This window comes from Canis lupus, chromosome 14 (genome assembly GCF_011100685.1).
Source record: "Canis lupus familiaris isolate Mischka breed German Shepherd chromosome 14, alternate assembly UU_Cfam_GSD_1.0, whole genome shotgun sequence".
Taxonomy (NCBI): domain Eukaryota; kingdom Metazoa; phylum Chordata; class Mammalia; order Carnivora; family Canidae; genus Canis; species Canis lupus.
Window position 1 is genome coordinate 22,788,263 of NC_049235.1, and position 25,201 is coordinate 22,813,463.

At 38.1% G+C, this 25,201-nt stretch overlaps 1 long non-coding RNA gene and 1 other non-coding gene across 6 annotated transcripts in view; one reads left to right on the plus strand and one right to left on the minus strand.

Annotated features, from left to right (window-relative positions):
• Nucleotides 1-8,777: 8,777 nt before the first annotated feature.
• LOC102154669 overlaps nucleotides 8,778-25,201 on the minus strand; it is a 28,225-nt gene continuing 11,801 nt past the window's right edge. For 2 of the 5 annotated variants that reach the window (XR_005369416.1, XR_005369420.1), the window contains exons 3-5: nucleotides 21,774-21,906; nucleotides 18,333-18,712; nucleotides 8,781-8,837 (exon numbers count right to left, since the gene is read on the minus strand). This is a non-coding gene — a long non-coding RNA (uncharacterized LOC102154669). Of the gene's footprint in view, nucleotides 8,838-18,332; nucleotides 18,713-21,773; nucleotides 21,907-25,201 lie in introns of all 5 variants that reach the window. The other 3 variants (XR_005369417.1, XR_005369418.1, XR_005369415.1) reach the window with 3 other exon arrangements.
• Nucleotides 15,446-15,518, plus strand: TRNAE-CUC. Its single transcript has one exon. It is a non-coding gene; the product is annotated as a tRNA-Glu (tRNA).

Consider the following 25,201-nt stretch of genomic DNA (forward strand, 5'->3'; position numbering starts at 1 on the left):
CATTTTCTGTTACTCACAGCAGAACCTATCCTGATAGTCCTGTATGCTCCGCTCACCATCCCAGGAAAAATCATTCCATCGACAGCTTTTATGATTTCACTTCCCCTCCTCATTCTTATTCTCTTCTGTATTTAGGATTCTCTCTACCACCACCCTCCTCCCTCTACTTTCAGATACTTTGGACTCCTCTTCAATCCTTTCTAATCAGAAATATCTTCTCTCCCAAGGAAGTCTCATTGATGACATTGCTGCCCCCACCAAGGGTTGATCACTCACCCTTACTATTTTAAGGAAGAAAAGTTTCTAACCTAACCATTTTCCGATGACATATATCAGAAGTCAGATACTTTATCCTTAGACTTTACATCTTAGCATATATGATTTTAAAAATAAAAATGATCAATTGTTCGGATCAAAAATAATCCAAGCCTGTATAACATGCTATGGCACTTCTTGCCATTTTTCATTTATTTTCTTTATTTCATCCTTTTCATTCATTTCACAGATTTTTTAAAGTGGTTTTTCAAGATTAAAAATGCCTCAAGACTATATAAAATTCATGATTACATAACATGGCCTTAACAGAATGCCTTTCAGGCTTATTACCATTCTTTATCCTTCTCTTCATGCTTCCCTTCCAGTTTTTTCAGTAACAGAGAATGGAACTAAATAAAGGGCTTCACATTCCTCAAACCTCTCTTTTTGCCCAGCAGAATACCATGATTTGGATTTGGGGTGATTTCCTAGTTATGTAAAGTGCAGTCCATGATGAAAGCAGTAGAGTGAAATGACCTAGCATATGTTCTAGAGTCAGTAGTGGTTCAAATCCTGGCATAGCTATGTGTCCTTAGGCAGGTAACTTAATTACCCTGTGCCTTAGTTTCCTCATCTAAAAAATAGAAATAATAATAAGGCCTCCCTCCCATGGTTGTTGTAAGGATTAAACAAGATAATCAACAAAAGAGCTTAGTGTAGTGTTTGAATGCAGTAAATTTGTAATAGCATCCATTTACTCAACAGGTAATTACTTGCTATGTGCTACAAGCAAAGTACTGCCTAACACTGTAGTGCACTGGAAGCTGAGACAGAGTGTGTTCCTTCCCTTAAGAAACTTATAGTCCTGTGGGAGAAATAAAACAGCAAAGTAGATTACCACAGTAGAAATGGATATATGTCAAAATATTCTAATAAATTATTTACTGTACTATATTAAAGATAGTTGCAAATTCTTTACCCTAAGGCTAAACTGGTGATAAAAAGTATATTCTTTGCAATTATATAGCAAGACTTTATAAATTTATGGCTAATCATAAATCCTGATACAGAGTCAAATTTCTTCCCTTTGAATCTAGGTTGGCCTTTGCAATTTGCTTAACTAACAATATAACAGAAGTAATATTCCAGGACTTTCACCCAGGTCTGCTTTAGAGTACTCTCGCTCTGAGGGAAACAAGCCATCACACAAGAAGTCTAAATATGTGATATCAACATGCTGTAAGAAAGCCCAAGATAGCTATCTGGCAAACCTGCATAGACAGAGCATGAGCTCTGGCTGTTCCAGCCATCCCAGCCCAGGAATCTAACATAAGTGAATCAGCTGTCCTGGCAGCATCTTAGCAGCCCCAGAAAATGCAATGTGGAGAAAAACCAAGAACCCAAATAATAGCCAAGACGGAGCCCTTAGATCTATGGTCCTAGGTCAAGCCATCTCAGCCAACTAACTAGATAGGACTTAAGGTAAGCCATGTAAACTGTCCTTGCTACAGGTTCCTTATATCAAATAGGTTAATGATAGATAGCTGTCTTCTTTATGTCTCTATATGTGCTAGAATAAAGAAAATAGTACATGCAGAAAAAAGTCAGTTGAACAGTCCTGAGACTGCTAGTCTTAGGAAGGGTTACTTGCAAAATTGGCCCTTGGCAGGCATCTAGGACCTTGACTGGTAAACAGTTCCCTACACCGATATCAAACTTTCCTTAAATGATCAGGATGGCTATGGCTAGACTGCTTCTACAAACAGTATGGCTTATGCTGAGCATCTGCTTTCCTTATAGGAGTCTGGGACTGGGATATGTGGTGAGTGAAGAGTGCTTCCTTGACAGCCCTTGATAAAAACCTTGAGCACCAAGTCACTTATGAGCTGCCCCAGGAGACGACACTTTCCCATGTGTTGTCACAACTCACTGCTGAAGGAATAAGCTGCCCCACTGTAAGAGGGCTCTTCCAACTTTGAACCTGAGGTTGCCCCCAACTTCATCCTATGCACCTTTTCTGTTTTTTATTTTTTACTTTTTTCATGGTAATAAATCTTAACTATGAGTGCAAATAGATGCTGGGTTCTGTGAGACCCTTTCTTGGATCAGAGACCCAGTCACTTGATCTGGCAGGTGACCTTGGGGACCCCTGACACCCAGCATTTTAAAAAGTTGTGAAAGTAATATTGGAGAGTTCTTCAACTTTCTTTTCTTAAAAGGAGGTATCCCTCCTAACTTTCTCATGTTCTTCCTCTCATCCCACCTTCCCAGAATATGCAGATTGAACTTCCTTCCCACCTAAATCCAAAGTGACATGTGAACATAAACACACCATTGGAGATAATACTTGGTTCTTCAGACCTAGAGAAGCTGTGTAACCACAATCTCACACATATATATATAGAAGAGTGACTGCCTGCATTTTATTCTTTATCCTCTTGTGTTTGCCTTGTGTACATATAGAACAGGAGTTTATAGCTCATCAGGCTAATGGTAGCAGTAAAGTTCTTTTCAAAATATTTACCCTAAGGCTAAACTGGTGATAAAAAGTATATTCTTTGCAATTATATAGCAAGACTTTATAAATTTATGGCTAATCATAAAAGAACTGGCCCCAAATATCAGCAAGAATCTAGATAATCTATAATAATCTATAAAATCTATGCAGTATCCTGCTAATGAAACATATCTATCTCACATTGTATAATAAGCATGACTTATTTTCAGATGGTCTTCTGGATAAACTTTATAGATTTTACTTTGACAGGGATGAATATCATTTCTTTAATCTCAGAGAATGATAAGAGCTTAGGCATTATGACAAGCAAAGTCCTTGGATTTGGCTCTAGAAATCAACTGAGCACAGTATATTTTAAGAATTCACACAATAAGTCAGCAAACTGAATATTATATGCTAAGCACTTTAATTCATACTGTAGACATAGGACTGAAATTTAGGAGACCAACTCCTAACCCAATCTATGTTCTAAAGATATGATCTTGATAAATAATTTATCCTTACTAGATCTCTATCACATCAACTGTAAAATGGGAGCATTCACATGAACCATTTTTTCAATTTCAAACATTCTAGGATTCAATAATAATATGAAATGTGGGAAGATAAGTGCCAAATAAGAGAGTACAAGTTTGGGATCCCTGGGTGGTGCAGCGGTTTGGTGCCTGACTTTGGCCCAGGGCGCGATCCTGGAGACCCGGGATCGAATCCCACATCGGGCTCCCGGTGCATGGAGCCTGCTTCTCCCTCTGTCTATGTCTCTGCCTCTCTCTCTGTGACTATCATAAATAAATAAAAATTTAAAAAAAAGAGAGAGTACAAGTTTATTTTGTGGAAGGGAGAGGTTCCGGGAGGTTAGAATAAGAAAATTTAATTGGCCAGGAAACAGAGAGAGGGGCACTCCTCTATATCTTGGTAAAGGTATAGAGATAGAAAATTTTCATTATAAAATAACAATGATAATATTGGCCAGCCATTGTTGGGTATTTACTGAGGTAATATATATCATCTTATTTAACATCCATAACAATCCTAGGTACTGTTATTATTCCTGTTTTACAGAGGAGAAAACTGAGGTACAGAAAGATTCAGGATTTTCACGAGGTCACACAGCGAGTGGCAGAACCTAGATATGAAGCAATCTCACCCTTTTAGAGAATAGTTCTAATTGCTATTATGGCAATAGAACTCAGCAATAAAACTCTCCTCCAAAGCATTGTAGGTTAGATAGAATTGACTAGAAAACTGGAATAAGCAGAAAATAACAGGCCATTACCAAGAAGAATCGTGATAGTTACTTTTCACGGAGTCCCATTTGTGTGCTTTTCATTTATTAGCTCTAACCCTTGCAGATGTTTTTTGTTTTTATTTTTGTTTTAAATTGCTATTTTACAATTAGGAAATTTGGGCCCAGCAAGTTCAACTCGTAATAGGTCAAGAGCTGTGAGGTGGGAGAGTTGGGATCCAACGCTGAGTTTTCTGACTTCAAAGACTGTAACGTATTCTACTATGCCATGCTGGATTCTTGGCAAGAAAAATAAAACTATTTCCAGATATTAAAAACAGCTGTATCCTACTGTATGCTTTTATTTACATGAAATTCTAGAACAGAGAAAAGTAGTCTATAGACACAGAAAGCAGATCAGTGGTTACTTGGAGCAAGGGGAATGAGGAGATTTACTGCAAAGAAATATAAAAAAAAGTTTTTTTGAATGATGGAAAAATTTTATATCCTGGTTATGGTACTGATTACATTTATACCATATTTGTCCAAACTCACTGAACTGCATGCTTAAAATAGGTGCATTTTATTGTATTCAAATTATACCTCAATGAAGTTGATTTTTTTTTTAATCCAAATGAATCCAGTATTTGGTCCTTTAGACAGAAGCTTGGGCCAATGGCATGATGTACCTTTTCATATGTATGGATCAAATTGCTCTTAGCAACCATTCTGAACTACTCTGTGGTTCCTTCTTATATCGCCAAGGCTGAAAAGCTCAAAATCACATTTCTCTGACTCTTTTATAGCTAGTGTTCAAATTGTGAGTTAAATACACTCAAGAGGCTTAAGAGGAAGGAGTGAAACCAGGGCCATTAGCCTGCTCTGTTATTTGTTGCTACTGGCAAGTAAGGTCATGCAGACATTGAGTTTTTGGCAACCGCATCCCAAACATCCAGTGTCTAGCTTCATGAGGATTAGAAATTAGTGGCTGCAAGGATGACAGTGTTTTCATGATCCTCAGATTGCAACTATACGGGATCTGCAAAATTCAAAAGCTTCCCTAAAGACTCTTGACTTCAAACACTTACAACTGTGGCAGGGGCAAGAGCTCCCCTGAGAAATCAGATTAATAGTTATCTCCTGGGAGTTATTTCTGGTGTTTCAGTTTAGAAACTGCTACTCCAGCTCTCTAATGATTTTGCAAGCATGTAACTACCTGTATTAAATCTCCTTCTACTTATAATTGCTGGAATGGTTTCTGTCTTCGCAGAACTCTATACTGACATTCCTAGAAAAGATGGTGTGGGTTTCTTCAGTCACAGGGACAACTAAAATAATTAGAGGCAGCAACAGAGTAATAGCAACTTTTTTGAGTACTGACTTCCTCCCAGATGAACTCACTAAGGTCCATGCAGAGGACAGCTTTATTCTTTTCTCCATCCTACTCAAACTCTGTGGGTAGATTCGTCCACTCCTCCTTACTTTTTCAGTCACTCTCAGATCATAAAAACCCTCCAGTTCATTGCAGTCCTCCAAATCAACTCACTGCAGTCCTTAAAATGTCCAGTCCAGGGCCATTAGCATACATAACCCGATGCTCTCATCTAATTTAAAGCTTATTTATGCCCTCAGCTTCAGCTTCCTTTGGGTTGGAAAGTCTGTCATTTTGAGGAAGAGAACACGATTGGGTTCCCCTCCACTTCTCCATAAAACGTTTGTTTTCCTTCTCCTCCCTGTGTCCCTCCTCTATTAGGCTGCTTCAGGATTTTCTGGGGTTATAATGTGGTTGGGAAGAAGTAAGACTAGTTTCTAAAAAAGCCTCTAAACTGGTCTGAATATAATGTGGCATGTGAGCCCACTGGGTATGGCAGATTTCCAGTGCTGATACTTTCTCTGCTGGCGTGCTGACATAGCTTCCTCAAAGAAATCCCACTGCAGCCTTCCAGCCTCCAACCCGCATCTTTCCAGACTGCACAGTAATGAATCCTCCTCAGTGTCTGTATATGACGGTATGCTCCAACTTCTTTTTGCTGAGGTTCAGCTTGGCAAAAAGCCTTCTTGCACAGTCTTTCCAAAATGACTCTCAGTTATCTCCAACCTGCCAGCCCACTGGCACATGAGAAAATGCCCCACTTCATTGCTCTGCTATCAGTGAGGGAGCATTTGGGCCCCTCTAGCCACCAGGTGGGCAACACCACCCATAGTCTTCCACATTTAATTTCCTAAGGCACGAGTCAAACAGCAGTTCCTACTTCCCCCAAGCTCTGAAGGGTCCCTATCACCTGACTTGGGGTGAGAAGGAAGCACACATCTCCCTTCCCACACAAAGAGCAGGAAAACAACTCTAAAAATACATCTCTTTTTGGTTTTATCAGCCTTGGCTCCTTTATCATAGAAGATGAGTGATTGCATCTGCCAGCTCAAGTACCTTCACACTCTGTGAACATGTCTTACAGAGGTGGTTCAGCAGCTCACTTTAGAATGTGGAGATACTTTGTAATTGTTTGCTGTTTTTGGTCTTGAAGCCATGAAATTTTGGCTGTTAGGGCCAAAATTGAGATGGAATCTTGTTTAATTATCACAACCCTAAAAGGTAATGATTAATGCTCCAATTTAGAGACAAACTGAGGTTCAAAGGGCAGAAAATGAGATTTCAACACAAATGAATATGACTTTAAGGCCTTTCTGTTAAATATTATATGTTTGACAATTATGAACACTAATGATTGTTATGGGTCAGATTATGTCCCCCAAAACTCATATTTTGAAGTCTTAAGCTCTGGTGCCTTGGGAGGTGACCTTATTTGGATATAGAGTTGTTGCCAACGTAATTCATTAAAATGAAATCATACTGCAGTAGGGTAAGCCTCTACTCTAATTTGACTGGTATCTGTATAAAGGGAAAATCTGAACACAGACATGCACACAGGGAGAGAGCAATATAAAGATGAGTTAAGCTGCCACAAGCCAAGGGACTGCCAGGAGCTAGGAGAGAATCCTATAACAATCCTTCTCTGATGCCTTTAGAGGAACCATGGCCCTGCTAATACCTTAGCATGGACTGTGAGCCTCCAGGCTATAAAACAATAAATTTCTGTTTTTCAAAATTTAGTTTGTGGTACTTTGTTATGGCAGTCAGAGAAAACTAATAAAATAACTATGTAAACAGTCATGGAAGTATTGAAATTCTAGCTGAAATAAGCATCATGTGAAAGAACCAAGCTGCTAAGAGAAGAAAAGGTAAAAAGGTATTGGAGGAGCCAGAATAGGTGGTATTTGTTCATGTTGGATGACGGAAAATTGGGTTGATCATTAGTAGTCTTTTAATAGGTTATTAAGTAGAAAGCTTCAGAGCAAATTTTACTTCCCTAGGAACAGAGAAGGATTACAATATTCACCTTGAAAAACTTGAAGAAAACAAAGCTCAAGCCAGGATTTTGCATAATTATTTCTGGGAAAGCTTGAAGAAATTTGAAAGAGGGCCAGCAGGAAGTTATATCTGTATCTGAATGTACAGAACCAGGAATAAATGAAAGGGCAACACAGTATAAGCTTATATTTAATATTTCATGTTCCTGATGTCTTTGAGGAGTACTAAGATACTAGAATATCTTAATAAAATTTGCTTATACCTTGAAACATATAAACAACTATAAAGATTTTTAAATTGTAGTTTGTGCAGAATTAGAAGACACATTTGCATGTCCTAAACAACACACACACACACAACTGGTTTAGAGATTTTAGGTTTTCTTTTTTTTTTTTAATTTTTAAATTTAAATTCAATTTGCCAACATATAGTATAACACCCAGTGCCCATCCCATCTAGTGCCCTCTTCATTGCCCTCCCCCCAGTTACCCCATCCCTCCACCCACCCACCCCCCTTCTGCAACCCTTTGTTTGTTTCCCAGAGCTAGGAGTCTCTCATGGTTTGTCTCCCTAATTTTTTCCATTCAGTTCTCCTCCTTGCCCTTAGAATCCCTTTCACTATTTCTTATATTCCATGTATGAGTGAAACAATATGATGATTGTCTTCTCCAATTGACTTATTTCACTCAGCATAATACCTTCTAGTTTCATCCATGTCAAAGCAAATGGTGGGTATTTGTTTCTACTGATGGCTGAGTAATATTCCATGTGATATATATCACATCTTCTTTATCCATTCATCTGTCAAAGGACATCATGGCTCCTACCATAGTTTGGCTATTGTGGACACTGCTGCTATGAACATTGGGGCACAGGTGTCCTGGCATTTCACTACATCAGTATCTTTGGGGTAAATACCCACTAGTGCAATTGCTGGGTTGTAGGGTATCTCTATTTTTAACTTTTTTTTTTTTTTAAGATTTTATTTATTTATTCAGGAGAGACACAGACAGAGGCAGAGACATAGGCAGAGAGAGAAGCAGGCTCCATGCAGAGAGCCTGATGGGGACTCAATCCCAAGACTCCAGGATCATGGCCTGGGCCAAAGGCAGATGATCAACTGCTGAGCCACCCTGGCATCCCTATTTTTAACTTCTTGAGGAACCTCCACACAGTTTTCCAGAGTGGCTGTATCAGTTTGCATTCCCACCAACAGTGCAAGAGGGTTCCCCTTTGTCCACATCCTCTTCAACATTTGTTGTTTCCTGTCCTGTTAATTTTCGCCATTCTCACTGGTGTGAGGTGGTTTCTCATCGTGGTTTTGATATGTATTTCCCTGATGGCAAGTGATGCGGAGCATTTTCTCATGTGCTTGACGTGTATGTCTTCTTTGGAGAAATTTCTGTTCATATCTTCTGCTCATTTCATGATTGGATTTTTTGTTTCTTAGGTGTTGAGTTTAAGAAGTCCTTTAAAAAAAAAAGATTTTATTTACTTTATTCATGAGAAATACAGAGAGGCAGAGACATATGCAGAGGGAGAAGAAAGCTCCCCATGGTGACCCCAATGTGAGGACTCTATCCTAGGACCCTGGGATCATGTCCTGAGCTGAAGGCAGATGCTCAACCACTGAGTCACCCAGCATCCCTATCACATCTTCTTTATCCATTCATCAGTTAATGGACACTTGGGCTGCTTCCATGTCTTGGCTATTATAAATAATGCTGCTATAAATGTAGGGGTGCATGTATCCCTTTGAATTGGTGTTTTTGTGTTCTTTGGGTAAATACCCAGTAGTGTGATAGCTAGATAACAGGATAGTTCTATTTTTAACTTTTATTTAATTTTATTTAATTTTGCATTTTAAAATTTAAATTCAGTTTGCCGACATATAGTATAACACCCAGTGCTCATCTCATCTAGTGCCCTCCTCATTGCCTGTCTCCCAGTTACGTCATCCCTCCACACACCTCCCCTTCTGCAACCCTTTGTTTGTTTCCCAGAGTTAGGAGTCTCTCATGGTTTGTCTCCCTCTCTAAATTTTCCCATTCTTCAGTTCCCCTCCTTTCCCTTATAATCCCTTTCACTATTTCTTATATTCCACGTATGAGTGAAACCGATGTGGATAGTACTGGCGAGTATTATGCTGAGTGAAATAAGTCAATTGGAGAAGGACAATCATCATATGGTTTCACTCATACGTGGAATATAAGATTTTAGGTTTTAGATTTTATTTCCAAAAACGTTGGCCTAAATAGCATAGCTAGACAATTAAATATTAATAAAAATATCTCAAGATTTCAATGGCTTGTTACAACAAACTTCTTTTTTTCACTACCACGGCATTCCAGTATGGATCAGGTGGCCCTCCTGAAGCTTGTAGCTCTGCCATCTGTAATGCTTGGCCTACATGACGGGAAGGGAGGGATAGAAAAGACAAACTGGTCTTAACTGTCTTGGTCCAGAAGAGACACACACCACTTCTGCCCACAGATCATTGGTCAGAACTAGTCACATGGCCCAACCTAATTGCAAGTGAGGCTGGGCAAAGTAGGAAAACACTTGGAATATTTAGGGAACACCAATTATCTCTGCCATAAAACTATACGGGGAATAAGTGTATAAAACATGCTAACCCCAAAACTAAGATGTTTGTTAGACAATAAATCCAATGAGAATCTGATCTCATTAATCTTAATGAGGGACACTCTGATGCCTTGCTATCTATATGCAAATTACTACACTCTGGTAATTTGCTCAAATTTAGTGCTGCTCAAGAGCCCCCCATTACTTCTGATAGTTCCCTAAGGAGTGCCTCATGTGTGACCCCTTCCCCACAAACTAAATTGCTCCACATATAAAACAAAAGCAAGCAGGGATGTTCAGGGCAGTCTGTGAAAGGGAGACAGCAGTGAGAGTCCCAGGATTTGGAAGAGATGTGAAAAGATGGAGGAGGAGGTCTAAGCAGAGGGAGGGAGGCCCAGTCAGATGGCAGCTGACAGGAGGCCTGCAGCAAAGCACATCCCCTTTGTCAGGACAATGATACCCAATATTCGAATTTAAATTATTTTCAATTATTTCCTGAGCTGTAGTCCTGTCTCTCAGACTAATAATATTAAAAGGCTGCTATCCCAGAGAAGGAGCCTGACCTTCAGGATTAAAGAGGTCACCCTGCACGACAGCGACAATAGCTATAGAGATGTTGGTCCCACATTTTCTAGGGCAAACCCACTATCTGGACCCATATTTTACAATAATTCATCTCTCAGACCCTGTATTCCAAGTTTTGTTTTCAAAAAATAATGTCACTGTGGAAATCATCCCTATAGGAAACTGGAAAAGAAAGGATTTTTCTGGGCAAGGGTAAGGCCCCACAGAGAGCAGAGGACAGCCCAGATTTGAAAGTGGGTCCAGGCAGCCTATTTTCATAACTTTTGCCAGCAGTGTTCAACAAGGAGACACAAGAACAAAAACAAAAAACAAAAAACAAAAACCCAAAACAAAAAAACCTTTCTATATATGCACTGTATTATGTTTGCATAAGTAAATCCTAGAGGGATACCAAAAAAGCTAATAAAATAGCTACTTGGAGTGGGAAAAGGGGGGAAATAGGACAGACAATTGCAGGGGTAGGAGTGGGATTTTCACTATGCACCCTTCTATATAATTTGATTTTGAAACCATGTGAATATATTATCTATTCAAGACTGTAAACACAACCAGGGGGAAAAAGTCTTCCAACCACCACAGCCTTGCGTTCAAGCTGCTTTGGGCGAACAAAAGAATTGAAGCAAAATGAAGAGTAAAGCAGCATAGAAGTAGCCACAGGAAGAATGATACTGTCAGCACAAGCAGGAAATGGGAGTGAGAGGTAACTAAGGAAGTGAAGAGCTCCTGATTCAGCTTCTCATTCCTAAAAGCTCCAGAGATGTTTGGGGGAAAGTTGCAAGGAAGAGGAAGGTGATGGTGGGCTCTCGCACAATGTGGAACGCAAGGCAGTTGCTCTGTCAACTTGAGTATAAGATGAAAGGGTGGCCCAACAAGGGGAGGATTTGAGGACATCCAGGTGGCAGACACTTGGATTATACTAGCATGGCATTCAAGGCTCTTGATGATTTGACCTGATCCTTTCTGGGAGTCACTTCTTGACTGGAGCACTTCCCTCATTAAGGATCAGTCCAGGCTAAGTGTTAGCGTTTTATTCATGCAGTGATGAATAAAAAATTAAGAAACTCACAGTCAGATTGATAAACATGACTTAAATGTTTAAGTTTAATGACTTAAAAACAACCAAGTATTACTTACACTCTGCTAGGAAAGTGTACAGTTTCAGCAGGGCCACAAGTGAGGAGTGGACAACTACCTCTGCCTGGAGGAGACCAGGTAATGAGGTTTCATGGTCAAGGTAAGCCTTGAGTTAAGTCCTGGAGGGTGAATGGATATGCTGGGAGGTGGAGGAGGCAAGGAGGGCATTCCCAGCACAGCAATTTGTGGATAAGCTCAGAGGGATGACACAAGATGGGGTTCCAAATCTGTGCTGTGCAAACAACTCCATATGGCAAAAATGAAGGAGGTGCTAAGAGATGCAGCTGGAGAAGCAGGAAGAGAGGCTTGTATGCCATGGACTTTTATCCTGTAGACAGCTAGGTGATAATAAGGATGAACCAAAGATCCTATAGTCATCTTATAACACTGACTTCAGTAGCAAGAACTGACTGGATCCACTGGAGGGATCTAAGACTGGAAGCTGGTTGGGCTGCCTGGGTGGCTCAGTGGTTTGGCACCAGCCTTCGGCCCAGGGCATGATCCTAGAGTCCCAGGATCGAGTCCCATATTGGGCTCCCTGCGTGGAGTCTGCTTCTCCCTCTGCCTGTGTCTCTACCTCTCTCTCTCTGTCTCTCATGAATAAATTAAAAAAAAAAAAAAAACTGGAAGCTGGTGAGATGCAGGAGTGACTGTTTTCAAAGAAAGGAAAATCAGAGAAAGCCTAAAATGAGGCATTACCTTCTACCTTACCATCCTGCAGGGACAGTGCTCCCCATAAGGCCTAGAGTAAGTTATTTAACATCTACTCAAACTTAGCTTTCTCACCTGCCAAATTACCTGCCATTCAGGGTTACCATGGGGGTCAAACAAAACAATGTATGTAAAAAAAAAAAAAAGAAAAAAAAAACAATGTATGTAAAGTACCAGGCACAGAGAAAGTATTTGATTATGGGTAAAAACAATTATTCCCTAATACACTATTAGCCCAGGACCTCAATATTCTCACTTCTGGGAAGCGGTGGTGCACTGTGGGTGTTTCAGTTACCTATTGCTACACAGTAATAAATTATCCCCAAATATAGTGGCTTGAAACAACCACCATGATTCTGTTGATCTTATTGGGCTCTTATTGCATCCCTCACAAGGCTGCCCTTGGCTGGTAGCTAGGCTATGCTAGGAGGTCTAAGGAGGTGGCTTTACCCACAAGCCTGGGGCCTTGGCAGAAATGACTGGAGGACTGGGACTTAACTTTCTCCACATGGTCTCACGTTATTCCATTATCTAACCCAAGCTTTACATAGGGTGGCTGACGTCCATGAAAACAGAAGCTCCAAGCCCTCTTATGTTCCAGAGATTTATTGCTTTGAAACAACCATCCCCAAACAATTCCAACCATTTATTTGATGTATTTGCATATGATTCTGCAACTTGGGCAGATTGGCAACTTAACTCTGTTTCACATGGTATTGGCCGGGGAAGCTCAACAAAAGCCACAGGAAAAAAAAAAACAAAAACAAAAAAACAAAACAAAAGCCACAGGATCCAGGATGCCAGGCTTCATTCACATGACTCATACCCAGCTGAGGTGACTGAAATGGTGGCAGACCCATTGGACTTCTCTCTCCACTCCCTGTCTCATCATTCAGTAATCCAGCCTCAGCTTCCTTACATGGAGGCCACATCCCAAGAGGGCAATAAAGGAATCTGCAAGGCCTCCTAAGGTCAGGGTATACAAGTCATGCCACATCATTTTCTACCCAGGTACTTCTCTTGACTTTCTACTGAAGACTTGTAATCGTTTTTCCTTTTCAAACTTCTTAGATTCATTTGTATGAAGAACAATTTTTTTTAAAAAAACCTTTTTGGGAGAGAATGTGCACGATGCATCTGACTCTAATTTTTTTCTTTTAAGCATTGCCTTACCATGTCATTCCCTGTCCCTATCTGTGGGAATATTCACTCAGCCTTCATTATGTCTGAACAGTGATGTAAAGACTGCACCTGCCCTCTTTCTTTGGAGCTTCACCACAGTCCTCTGAGATAGATATTATTCTTAGACTTATTTTTCAGGTGAGAAAACTGGAGAGTATCCCATCCAAAGTAATAGAGTAGTACTTAGTGGAGCTGTACTTGAAATCAATATCTGTCTGACTCAAGACTCTGTACTCTTCACCAGCATGCTATAATGCTTCTATAATGATTGGTTGAGCATCCGACCCTTGATTTCAGCTCAGGTCATGATATCCGGGTTGTTAGACTGAACCCCTTGAGGGGCTCCATGCTCTTAGGCAGGCTCCATGCCTAAGATTCTCTTCTCTCTCCCTCTCCCTATGCCACCTTCCCCTATCCCTCTGCCACCTTCCCCTATCAAAAAAAAAAAAAAAGACAAAAGGAAAAGAAAGTCAAGTGAAGTTTCAACATTAAAAATGTCAGTTTTGGGGCAGCCTGTGTGGCTCAATGGCTTAGCTCCGTCTTCAGCCCAGGGCATGATCCTGGAGACCCTGGATCGAGTCCCACATCAGGTTCCCTGCATGGAATCCTGCGTCTTTGCCTCTGTGTGTGTGTGTGTGTCTCTCTCATGAATAAATAAATAAAATCTTAAAAAAAAAAAAAAAAAGTCAGTTTTTAAATCCAGAATGCTATGTTGACCTTTTGGTAAAGGTAGATTATATTAATAAAGTTTTTAAAGGGCCACTATAAGCAGAAAGAAAAGGCTAGGTAAAACAGTAAAGCATTATAAATCTCAAATCAAGAGGACTACCCAAAAGAGCAAAACATAGAAAATGATTGATCTCTACAAAGAAAGAAACAAAACTCCAGCATGTTAAAAAGCTAATGCCAGTTTTCAAAATAAGTTTCAAGAACACTATAAAGAAAATCAATATGTAAACACCAAGTGATGAAATGTTTGCAACCTATTGACACGGGTTTTATTAAAAGGAGATCATGCTAGCTAAGCTGAATAAGTCTGTGATTGATATCTGATGAAAGAAAAGTCATAGACATAGTCACTGGGGTTGTCTAAATAACTTTTTTTGGCACATCAATGAAGCCTTTATTAGAAAATAAGCAGACAACTGCTGTAGAAATAGAAAATGATGCATCTTAAATTTCACAAAGATGACAGTTCAGAGAATCCTTTTGTCCTTAGGCGAGGGAGGTCAGTGGGAAAAAGAATCTGATTGACAACAGTGGTGGTAGGGGAGAGGTGGGTGGAAGGTTGTGAGGCTACTCCTTTGCTTCTATCAGACATAACAACAACCAAAAAGGGTTTGTTTTTCAAGCAGAAACTAGGTATCTTTTTTGCTTCAAATTATAAATGTAAGTTGAAATAGATGATTATAAAACTGCATTAGATGTTTCATAAGATTTCCATAAAAGAATTGGCTCTGCAAGACTCTGGAAGACTAGAGACTCTACCAGGTGTACAGTGTTCCTTTTTTACTTTACCTCTTCATTTTGCAGCTCCAAGATTATAAATGATCCAGCACTATAAGCATTTTTTTTTTTTTTTTGGAGAAGAGGCAGAAAAGACAATATTTACTTTAGGTTTAAAAGCTTAAGACTATTTTAGAAAGAGAAGATAAAATAATATACCAGGCTGCTTGACTTTCATGGACTAAAACAATGGGATACTCATTCAATCATTTATTCAGCAAATATTTGTCAAATACATTGCATGTGCCAGGCACTGTTCTAGAAACTGGGGAGACAGCAATAAACAGGACAAAGTTTCTGTTCTCATGGGTCTTGTATTCTAACAGAGAAATACAGACAATAAACAATTAGACATATAAAATGTGAATGGGGCACCTGGCTGGCTCAGTCGGAAGAGCATGAGATTCTCAAGCTCAGGGTCATGAGTTCGAGCCCCATGTTAGGTGCAGAGATTACTAAAAACAATACATTTTTAAAAATGTTTTTAAAGTGATTGAATTCCATGAAGAAACATAACAGGGTAAAAACAGGAGGGGAGAGGTTATGAACTTTTTTAGGCTTTGTCCTCCCCCTTTCAAAGGTCTAACTCCATACCAAGATTCTGGTACATGGTAATTTTTAAATTATCTTTGAAGATCCTGGCATATAGAAGTCTTTGTTGAATGACTACCAGAGCTATTGATGGTCTGTGGTGAGCACAAATCTCTAGGGTATTTGCTGATGAGCATACTAGAGTCACATGGGAGGAGCCCCGTGACAGGTCACAGGGACCAAGGGGACTGAAGAACCTACAAAGGAAACATAAGCCTTCTAGGGTCTTTTTCATGCAGTTCCTGCCTGATAAAGACATCCTTCTACCTCCATATGTGACCCCAAGAACACAGGGCTGGGCAGGCTTTTTCATCTGGCCATCTCATGAAGCAATACTCACTCACAGAAATTCCTTTCATTGTGCACAAATCCTGACACTTCCTGGGCCTCAACTAATCCTCAGGGTACCCACTCCCTCTCCTTTAGACCCTTAGACACAAAAGATTTCCTATTTTCCCAAAAACATAATTATGCTATCTTTGAGAAAGGGCCCAGAACTTAGAAAAGCTGGTTTATACCCCCTGAGAAGTAAAAGGGACCAAAATCTAGAAGCTTTGAAGAACAAAGAGTTTCTTTCACTCTCTCCCAAACTGAATGTGAGTGTATGAGTGTGTCTGAGCTACTTATCCTCTCCTTCAGCCACCTGTTCCTTCTGTAGTAGGCCATCACCTTGCTAAATTTATTATTTGTACACTGAGGGAAACTGAAACAGTGCTGGAAGTAATAGTGACATAATTGAAGCAGGTTTTTTCATATAAACAATAATGAGAGATTTGCTTTTGATCAATGGCCTAATGTTTAATCAATTATAAATTATAGAGCTAAGTCATAGGAGTGTGCATGCCTATATAGAGGCTTATAGTAACAAATCTAATGTGGTTTCTTGCGTTTTTGTGTTAAAGGCCACAACATAAATGGGCTTTTTTTACCAGTTGAAGAATCAATCATTTTTATTTTTTAAAATAGATACTATTATTAAAATGTTCATTGCACTTAAAATATATATTTTTTAAAGATTTTATTTATTTATTTATTTATTTATTTATTTATTTATTTATTCATGAGAGACACAGAGAGAGAGAGGCAGAACATAGGCAGAAGGAGAAGCAGGCTCCATGCAGGGGGCCCGATATGGGACTTGATCCCAGAACTCCGGGATCACACCCTGAGCCAAAGGCAGATCCTCAACTGCTGAGCCACCCAGGCATCCCTAAAACATATTTTTAATTAACATTTCTTCTGAGAGAAATATGGAGACAGAAGCACACCACATTTGTTATTATTAAAAAGAAAACAACAGACCCAAAATGGTGTCACTTAGGTTAAGGCCCCAAGTCAGTAATGAGGGCTTAATACCTAATCTAATTGCAATTTCAGCCTCTCCCAGAAAGATGAGTCTTAACGAGGTCAGTCAGGAATTTTCTGATAAGCACCAATGAGGTAATCTGTCTGGGTTTTCTCTGTCCCCCCAAAGGAACATTAGGTAATCTACATAATAAGATCTCCTGTCCTTTTCCTTATGGGAAGGTGATCTTACCTGACACAATCCTTTCTCTATTTTGCTTATAACTTTCTTGCTCCACCTCCTTCCAAAGAATACCTTCCATTTCGTACAATTCTTCTGAGAGCTCCTCTACTTGCTAGATAGGATGCTGCCTGATTCATGAATTGTTTAAAAAAGCCAATTTCATCTTCAAATTTACTTAGTTGAATTTCGTTTTTTTAACATTATAAAGGGCAAAATGAGTTGACTGAATTGTTACACTCAGCAAAGGTGGAACTTGGCTAACCATGAAACAAGGGCATTTCCATGTTCAGGAACCAATACAACTTAATTAAAGATAATCGAACAAGCTAGTGGTTACGTTAAGTAATAAATGAATCAGAAAGTGAGTCAAGGTCAAGTACACAGAAACAAATGATTCCAAGAAAAGCAATTGCCTAAGGAGGAATACAAAATAAGATATCAGGCTCACCTACGTAATAGCAATATGTTATTAGCTAGAAAAGGATCATCTCTGCTATTCAAACATGGCAGTAAGACAAATTTGAAATCATTGTTATCCCTATCTCTGTTGCAACCTGTGAACAGCAATAGTGAAAGAGAAAGAAAGAAGCAAAGGTGTAAATCTAAACTCATGCAAATTTAAATATACAAAATATAGGTGGAAACTAATATTTGAAGATATCTACTTTATACTAGGCATATCCATTATCCTATTTCATCCTCCTCAAAACTGAGGAGATTGGGCATTAACTTGTCCATTTTATACATGCTAAAATTGTCTCACAAAGAGGTCTTGTAATGGATCTAAGTAATAAAACTAGCAATCAATCAATCAATCAATCAATAAAACTAGCAAGTAGTGGAAGTGGGATTTGAACCCAGGTCCCTCTACTTCAGAAACCCTTATTTATCCTGTTCCATTGACTTGGCCTCTTTTCGGATACCAATTAAATAGGTCCGAAATGTAAACCTAGGTAAGTGAGATGTAAACAAGGGTTCTGGGAGCCTGTGAATAGAGTGGAACAGGACTAAACTTTGGGCCTCAGGGCCCAAAGGTGCCAACAACAACAACAAAAAGATAACGATAATAATATAGCAGATACTGAGCCAGAATAAAGAGCTAAGAAGACAGTCAAAAACAATCTATCAGAAAGATACTAACCAGTGTTCCAAGAAGTACTGGGCTCTTGTAGGACACTCGTACCTTCAAAACAACCCATGAAAAGAAAAAGGATCTTTAAGACCCAGACGTGTGGGATGGTGCAGAAGGGAAAGCCACCATCACCTGTAAAACTAGACAGTGACAAAACCCAAATAACCACAAGAAGTCAGGGGTAGGGGAGAACTGGGGCCTTCATATCTCTCAGATGAGACAACAGTAAAGGTAAGAAGAATACCACCCACAGCAGCAGCAACAGCATCTCATGGAGTAGAGGGGAGGCCCAAGCGAGGTTGAAGAACTTTCCTACCCATTGCACTGGGCAGTATAGCATAGTGTCCAGGCCTATAAGCATTTCAAGGGCCTGAAAAACAGTTTCTTGCCTGAAAAAGAAAAGAAAGTATTGGGCTCACAACACAAAAGAAGAAAAAAAAAAAAGGAAAAACCAGAATTCACAAATTTTGAATTAAATATCTAAAGATAATATCAAGTCAAGCAGTCAATTGCTGCTAAACCTTCACTCAGTTATATGGGAATATCTTTGATGAGAAATGGCTGCCTTTTAATATGTTTTATATGACATGGGATGGAACCAACAAAAGAAGAGGGGCTGAGTGGTGCTCTTATAACCCAGCCTCTGAAGACACCAGCTGGGGTTATCCTCTGCAGCTTTTCCAGACTTCTTCAGCCCTAGGCCATATACAGGAGGCTTCTTTCTTCCCCAGAGCCATATCTAATTATGGCAATTCCATAAGAGGCCTGATCAAAATGGCCAAACATATTTACTTCCAGTTTATCACTCACACTACTTTCCCCTCAGCATATAATAGTTCTCTCCCCTTCTTGATCCCTCTCTTTTTCCCCACTGGAGGAAAAATTATATCCAATAACATTCCAGTCAATAACATTGACTTCAGGTTTCAGAAGGACCTAAGGAGCTATAACTAATTAGCCTGGCAAATTTAAGATTTATGTCAACCAAATATAAAGGGAGAACATAGAGGGACAAAGGTTACACTACTAACAAATGACATTGAATGAACTGAAATCATGTAATACTCAGGAAAAGAAAACATAAGGTAAACATTAGAATTTACATTTCTATCAATATAAGATTCATTTAAAAGTAAAGTATCTTTCCTATGATTAGTTCTATATTTGATAATGAAAGATGATCATATCACTGATATATCAGATGTCATGAAAAAGACTATAAAAATATGACTATATGATTCTAGTTTGTTTTAAACACCACTGTGTGTTTGTTCAAAGAATGAAAAAGTCTAAAAAAGTGAAGACAAAAATGTTTGCAACTGATAAGAGTTTTATTTGGGTGATTAGAATCGTTTTTCTAATTTTTCTATAATAAAGATATTATTGCTGTAAATTTTAAGTTAATGACAGGAAAAGTTATGGCCTAGTCTTCAAGAAACATTTTACTATGAGATACAGAGAACAGGATTAGTTTGAGGGGAAAATTAATGATGCTGAAGGTTTATACTCTGTCAGCAAATGGGTTTTTGAAGAGAAATTTAGTAAGCTTCAGAAAATTCTGGATCCATTTTCTAGCTCATCCATGTGCCATTTGTGCATATTGGGCAAATTACTCTGAGAGTTTATTCATCTTGATCTAAAATTTTCCCAGAACTAACACTCTTTGACTTCACATTTCTAGCTCTCTGGTAACTAGCAATTTGGATAGCTTTTTCCTTTTCCCTACCAGGTATAGCCTGAAATTCACAAATTTATTATTTAAACCATGTATCCATCCAACCATTCATCTGTTAAACTAACATTTATTGGCAAGCTGTTATGCTCCTGGAACTTAGCTGAACCATCCTTTATGATTTCTTGATAGCCTGAATCTTGTTTTCTAGGTTTCTGAAGTTTTTACAGGTTCACATCTTTTTCTGTAGTTTATACTTAAAATCAACTTTGTACATGTATAAAATCACTATTTCATGTTTTCTTTCCTTGAGTCTCTTAACTATGTTGCTGTATCATCTTATGCTGAATAAATCTGATGAAAATGTGATTTTACTTTCCCTTTATAAGTAACTTTGTCTTTATGCCTAGATGTCCAAAGAGTTTTTTCTTTCTTATCCAGTTTTACTAGATTATATCTTAGTGTTTACAATTATGAGTTCATTTTCTAAGGTTATTGGGGTGATATTTCAATTTAGATGTTCCAATTTTTTAAAAGAAGATCTTGCATTATGGATTTTTGTATTGTCTTATTCTACTGCTTTCATCTTCTTCTTCCAATATAAATTATGCTTATGTTGGATCTTCTTTTCCTATCTTCTGTAGCTCTCATTTTTCTCTTGAATTCTTTCTCTTTCTTTCCTTTTTCTTTCTTTCTTGCTTTCTTTTTTTTTCTCTTTCTTTCTTTCTTTCTTTCTTTCTTTCTTTCTTTCTTTCTTTTTCTTTCTTTCTCTTTTTTCTTTCTTCCTTCTCTTCATTTGTAAACTGTATTTCCCAATTTCTATTTCTGACAATGGTAGACTAGGTTGTCTCAGAACAATGTGAAATTATTTGAAGAATCCTCACTCAGGCAGTGAGGATATATGGGGACTTGATCCAGAAAATAAGGAAATCTGAGAAGAGTACATGAAAAGATGAGAATTTGAGAAAAACTTTTCATAGGTTCCAGGGGTTGAGAGAAAATTAGAGTTTAAAGCCTTGTACGAAAGATGGGAATCTATAAATTTCAACTGGGACCAAAAAGTAAGAGTAAGCTGGAAATAGACCAGCCCTCACGACTTGAGCCCAGTTCTGAATCTTGATTTCTCAATTAAGCCGCCTCATTTCTTAATTTCCTAATTATAGTGTACGCTGTTCTTTCACAGTTTTTTTTTATTGTTTTCTTAAGTTCTTCTAGATAATTCTATTATTTAGTTTTCATCTTTTTGTTATATGTTTTTTAGAATACATTAATTATCCAGTTTCATCATGTAGTCCATTTTTAAAATAGTAGTATATTTAGTGCTTGACAATATTCTTTTTCTGTTGTTCATGTATAAACAAATCCAAGTGTTCCATGTCTTTAAAAAGTGATTTCTTTGTAGGGGATTGAGATGCACTAGGGTAGCTTTCCTACCTCTTCTGCTTGAGAGCTTTCTCCTCTATTTTTTATTACAAATAATATAGGTAGATAGAGATACAAATAAATATATAAATGACCTCTCTGTGTAGTCATACCCACTTTCTGAGATCTGCCATCTTTGGAATCCTACCTTTCCCCAAAGTGTTAGATCCTTTTCTCCCCTCTGTCCTAAGCGTTCCTGTCCTACTCAATTTGAATTCTCTTCACAGGACCATTTTCCAAAAGGCAAGAATGTTATTAGATATTTCTGAGTTCTTTGAGCATTTGAGCCACAGCAGTACCTTCTGATCTCTCCATAGTGCCTGAGTATGTAGCTGTGCTCTTCTTATTCCACTCACCCACAATTGGAGCCTGGAATCTTCTTCTCTTCACTGTTATTCTCACAATATTCAACTTGCTGAGAATTCCATTCCAGGAGGGACTCTCTCTCCTTTGGAGTATATCTTGGCAACTGCTGAAAGTTTTCTCTATCTGAAAGTAGAATGTTCCTATGAAAGCTTTCATAACCAAAATGCCATTAAGTGAGGAAGTAATTACCATTACCTATATGGAAAACTTTTTAGAGTTCCCAGATCTAAAAAATAATCTCTCTTAGACTTTTCTGATACCTTAGGACACATCTTGGTAATGAACGCACAAAATAGAAATAAAGCACAGATGCTAGTGGATACAATTCAATGCTATGGCAGCATGATGCTGAGATGCTGAGAGTAGTTCCACGGAAGGAGCCTGGAGGTGCCACTCTTTCTGATCTGGGTATTCACTTCATCTATAAACACTGAACGCTATTTTTGCTTTTTTTACCTATCTTCATAAAAGTGAAAACCCTCTTGGGCTTTCTCTTAGTTAGCAAAAAATAGGTACTAAAGTAGGTCTTTTGTACAAGTGAAATGGCCTAACATAAAGTTCCTAAAAGCAGGGGAAATCTGCATTCCAGTGTTCATAGAACCGTTAAAACTCTCTTTTTCTCCTCTCCACTACCTCTGCATAGCTGCTAAGCCTACACATGTCCTATATGCATCCTGTATTGTCTGTGGTCTGGGTAAGGCAAAGGATAATCTCAAAGGATATTCTGAGGTCCATGGGGATGTTTTATTAGTTTTTTGGAGGATATTGTACATTTTTCTTTTGTTATTTTATTTATTATGTTTTTAGGAAGGAATTAGAGAAATTTAAAAACTATGCATCATGAACTTGCCCTGACCTGAAGTCAACATGGGCTTACTTTTAAATCATGATACTATCAATCAAGGCAACATAACACCAATTCTTCATTATTCCAGTGTCTTGACTGGGTTCTAAGATGACAGTTACTTCCAAAGTAGTTTCTGCTCAACTTTATTGTTTATTAGCTTCCCTAAAAGTATTCTTTTGTAAATATAATCAGCCTCTATCTTGTCCACATTCTGGTATTGCTTTCATTTTCCTCACGAACTTCTATTCAAATTATAGATTCCATCATTAGCTAGCCTCAGATAGAGTATGTACACATACATTCTGAACAATTTATTCAATCAATGATATCTTTTTTTTTTTTTTTTTTTTTTTTTTAATCAGGCTTCATTTGAGAACTTTCTTATGCTCCAGTTGCTGTATTTTCCTCCTGGGCATGTTTCAAATTGTTCTTTATATTTCAGGAGCTTCAGTCAGAATGCCCCCTTTAATGTTCAGAGGACTTACTAAGTCAAAAATGGTTTCCTCAAGTTCATATTGTATTAAGTTTGCAGTAATTCCTTCCACATTAAAATTGGCACATTTAAGCCTATTGCCCTCACATTGCTAGAACTGCCTGCCACATTTCTCTGATTAATAGAAGAAAATTACTATATTTCTCTGCAATTTTGTAGACTCTCTCCACTTTTCAGAATGTGTTAAAATGCCCCCTTTCCTTTTCTCTAAAGAAATGAGATTAAATGGGGAATAGGAGAGGGGTGAGTAGCCTCAAGCTGCCAACGATCTACTGTAGGGTTCTGTAGTTGACTCCGGTTTAGTTCAATCAACATTCCAACCTTCCATAAATACCTATGTGCTAAGTTTTGTGTTGAACAGAAAAGATAACTAAGATATTACCCTCCAAGGGAGCATTAGAATTAGATGTAGATTAGAATCCTTATCTATATTAATAGGTGACTTGAGTTAGCTATTTGATTTCTCTGAGCCCCAATTTCCTTATCTCAGTGTAAATCCTACATGATATAGCTATTGTGAAAATTTAACACATATATAATATTTTACATCATGCATATTTATATATTATATACATACATATATCTGTATATATGTGTACATATATATAATTTTTATAGCAGCTGTATCATGTAGGAATTTTATATATAGGTATGTATATGGCCAGCAGTGTTCAATAAATGTTTGTTCCTTTTGGATGATGTTACAATCTACTTGCAATTTGTTTTTTGTTTTTTTTTCTACTTGTAATTTGATAAAATTTCTTCTATTTTACTTCTCCAACCACACAAAATGGCTGTTATATAGCCTATTGATTTTCTTAACAAAATGAATTAAACTTTATTATGTTCTATGATGTTTTAAGATTCCTCTGATCTCAAGTTGTATGATATTTGTGAAATGTACTGGAATGACCAGCAAGGTTCTTGATCTGAGGTCATAGGCTCCTAAGGGGTTCAGGGAGTTTTTTAATCTTCTGAAACTGCATGCAAATTGAATGTGTCCATGACTTAGTCATTTTTGGAAGGAGGCAGTTCATTGCTACCATCAGATTTTTAATGGGACTGAGAAAAAACAAAAAACAAAAAGCCAACAATCATGAGAGTGTTATAAAATCACAGCTGGGACTCATAATACATTACTTCAGGGGTCAGACACTATCTATGTAATTTCCTTTTTATAATGCTTAGCACAGAGTGAGAAAGAGTTAAGAACTTAAACTTCTCTTTTAATGAAAATAATAATGGTATTCCTTTCTCTACCAGGAGGGGCATATATAAAAGATATAAAAACAAGAAATGAAAAATAAAAAGGAAGGGATTGAAAGGAGGCAGACCAAACAATGAGGGCAGTGAAAGAGCAGGAAGCAAAGAAAAAGAAGAGAAAAAGAACCCCTGCCACCTTACCCTCCCCCATCTCCCAAACACACACAAATGAAAACAGAAGAAGGAAAGGGGGAGGAGGAAAGAGATAGATGGGAAGAACATAGAAATGCAAAGCAATTGAGAGAAATGAAAAAAAAGTGATTTTCTGTCAGAAAGGTTATTTTGTTCCCTTCCCAACTGCATCCCTCTCCACCAATAATGTCTTCAAAGCAAAGGCTTCCTAAAGATCTAGTAGAAAAAGAAGTTTTGCAGACTGAATGAAGGTCAATTGAACTAATTTTAGTTCAATTTGATCATAATGCCTTTTGCAAGTCACTGTTTTACCTGAATTTTCCTAACCTACAACATCTAGATAGTTGATGCTAGTAAGTCAGAAAAGGTCTCCTATATCCATGTGAGCTGTATCCCAAAAATTCATTTTAAGGTAATCCAATCTGAAGAATGCATTTTTCTACAGAGATACTGTTAAAAGATTATTATATTTCACAAAAACATATTTAAAATAAAGCGGAAGAAAAGGGAATTGGCCTTTAAGTCATTGGCTGGGTAAAATGGAGCACAACATCTCTCCTCATTTCTTTTTTCACACTCTAGGGAGCTTTATACTCACCCATGTTGTTAGGTTGGGGGCTATGTCTGCACTTAAAAGTCAGTGATAGTATAAAAGGCCATTGGCACATGAGAAGCAAAACTAG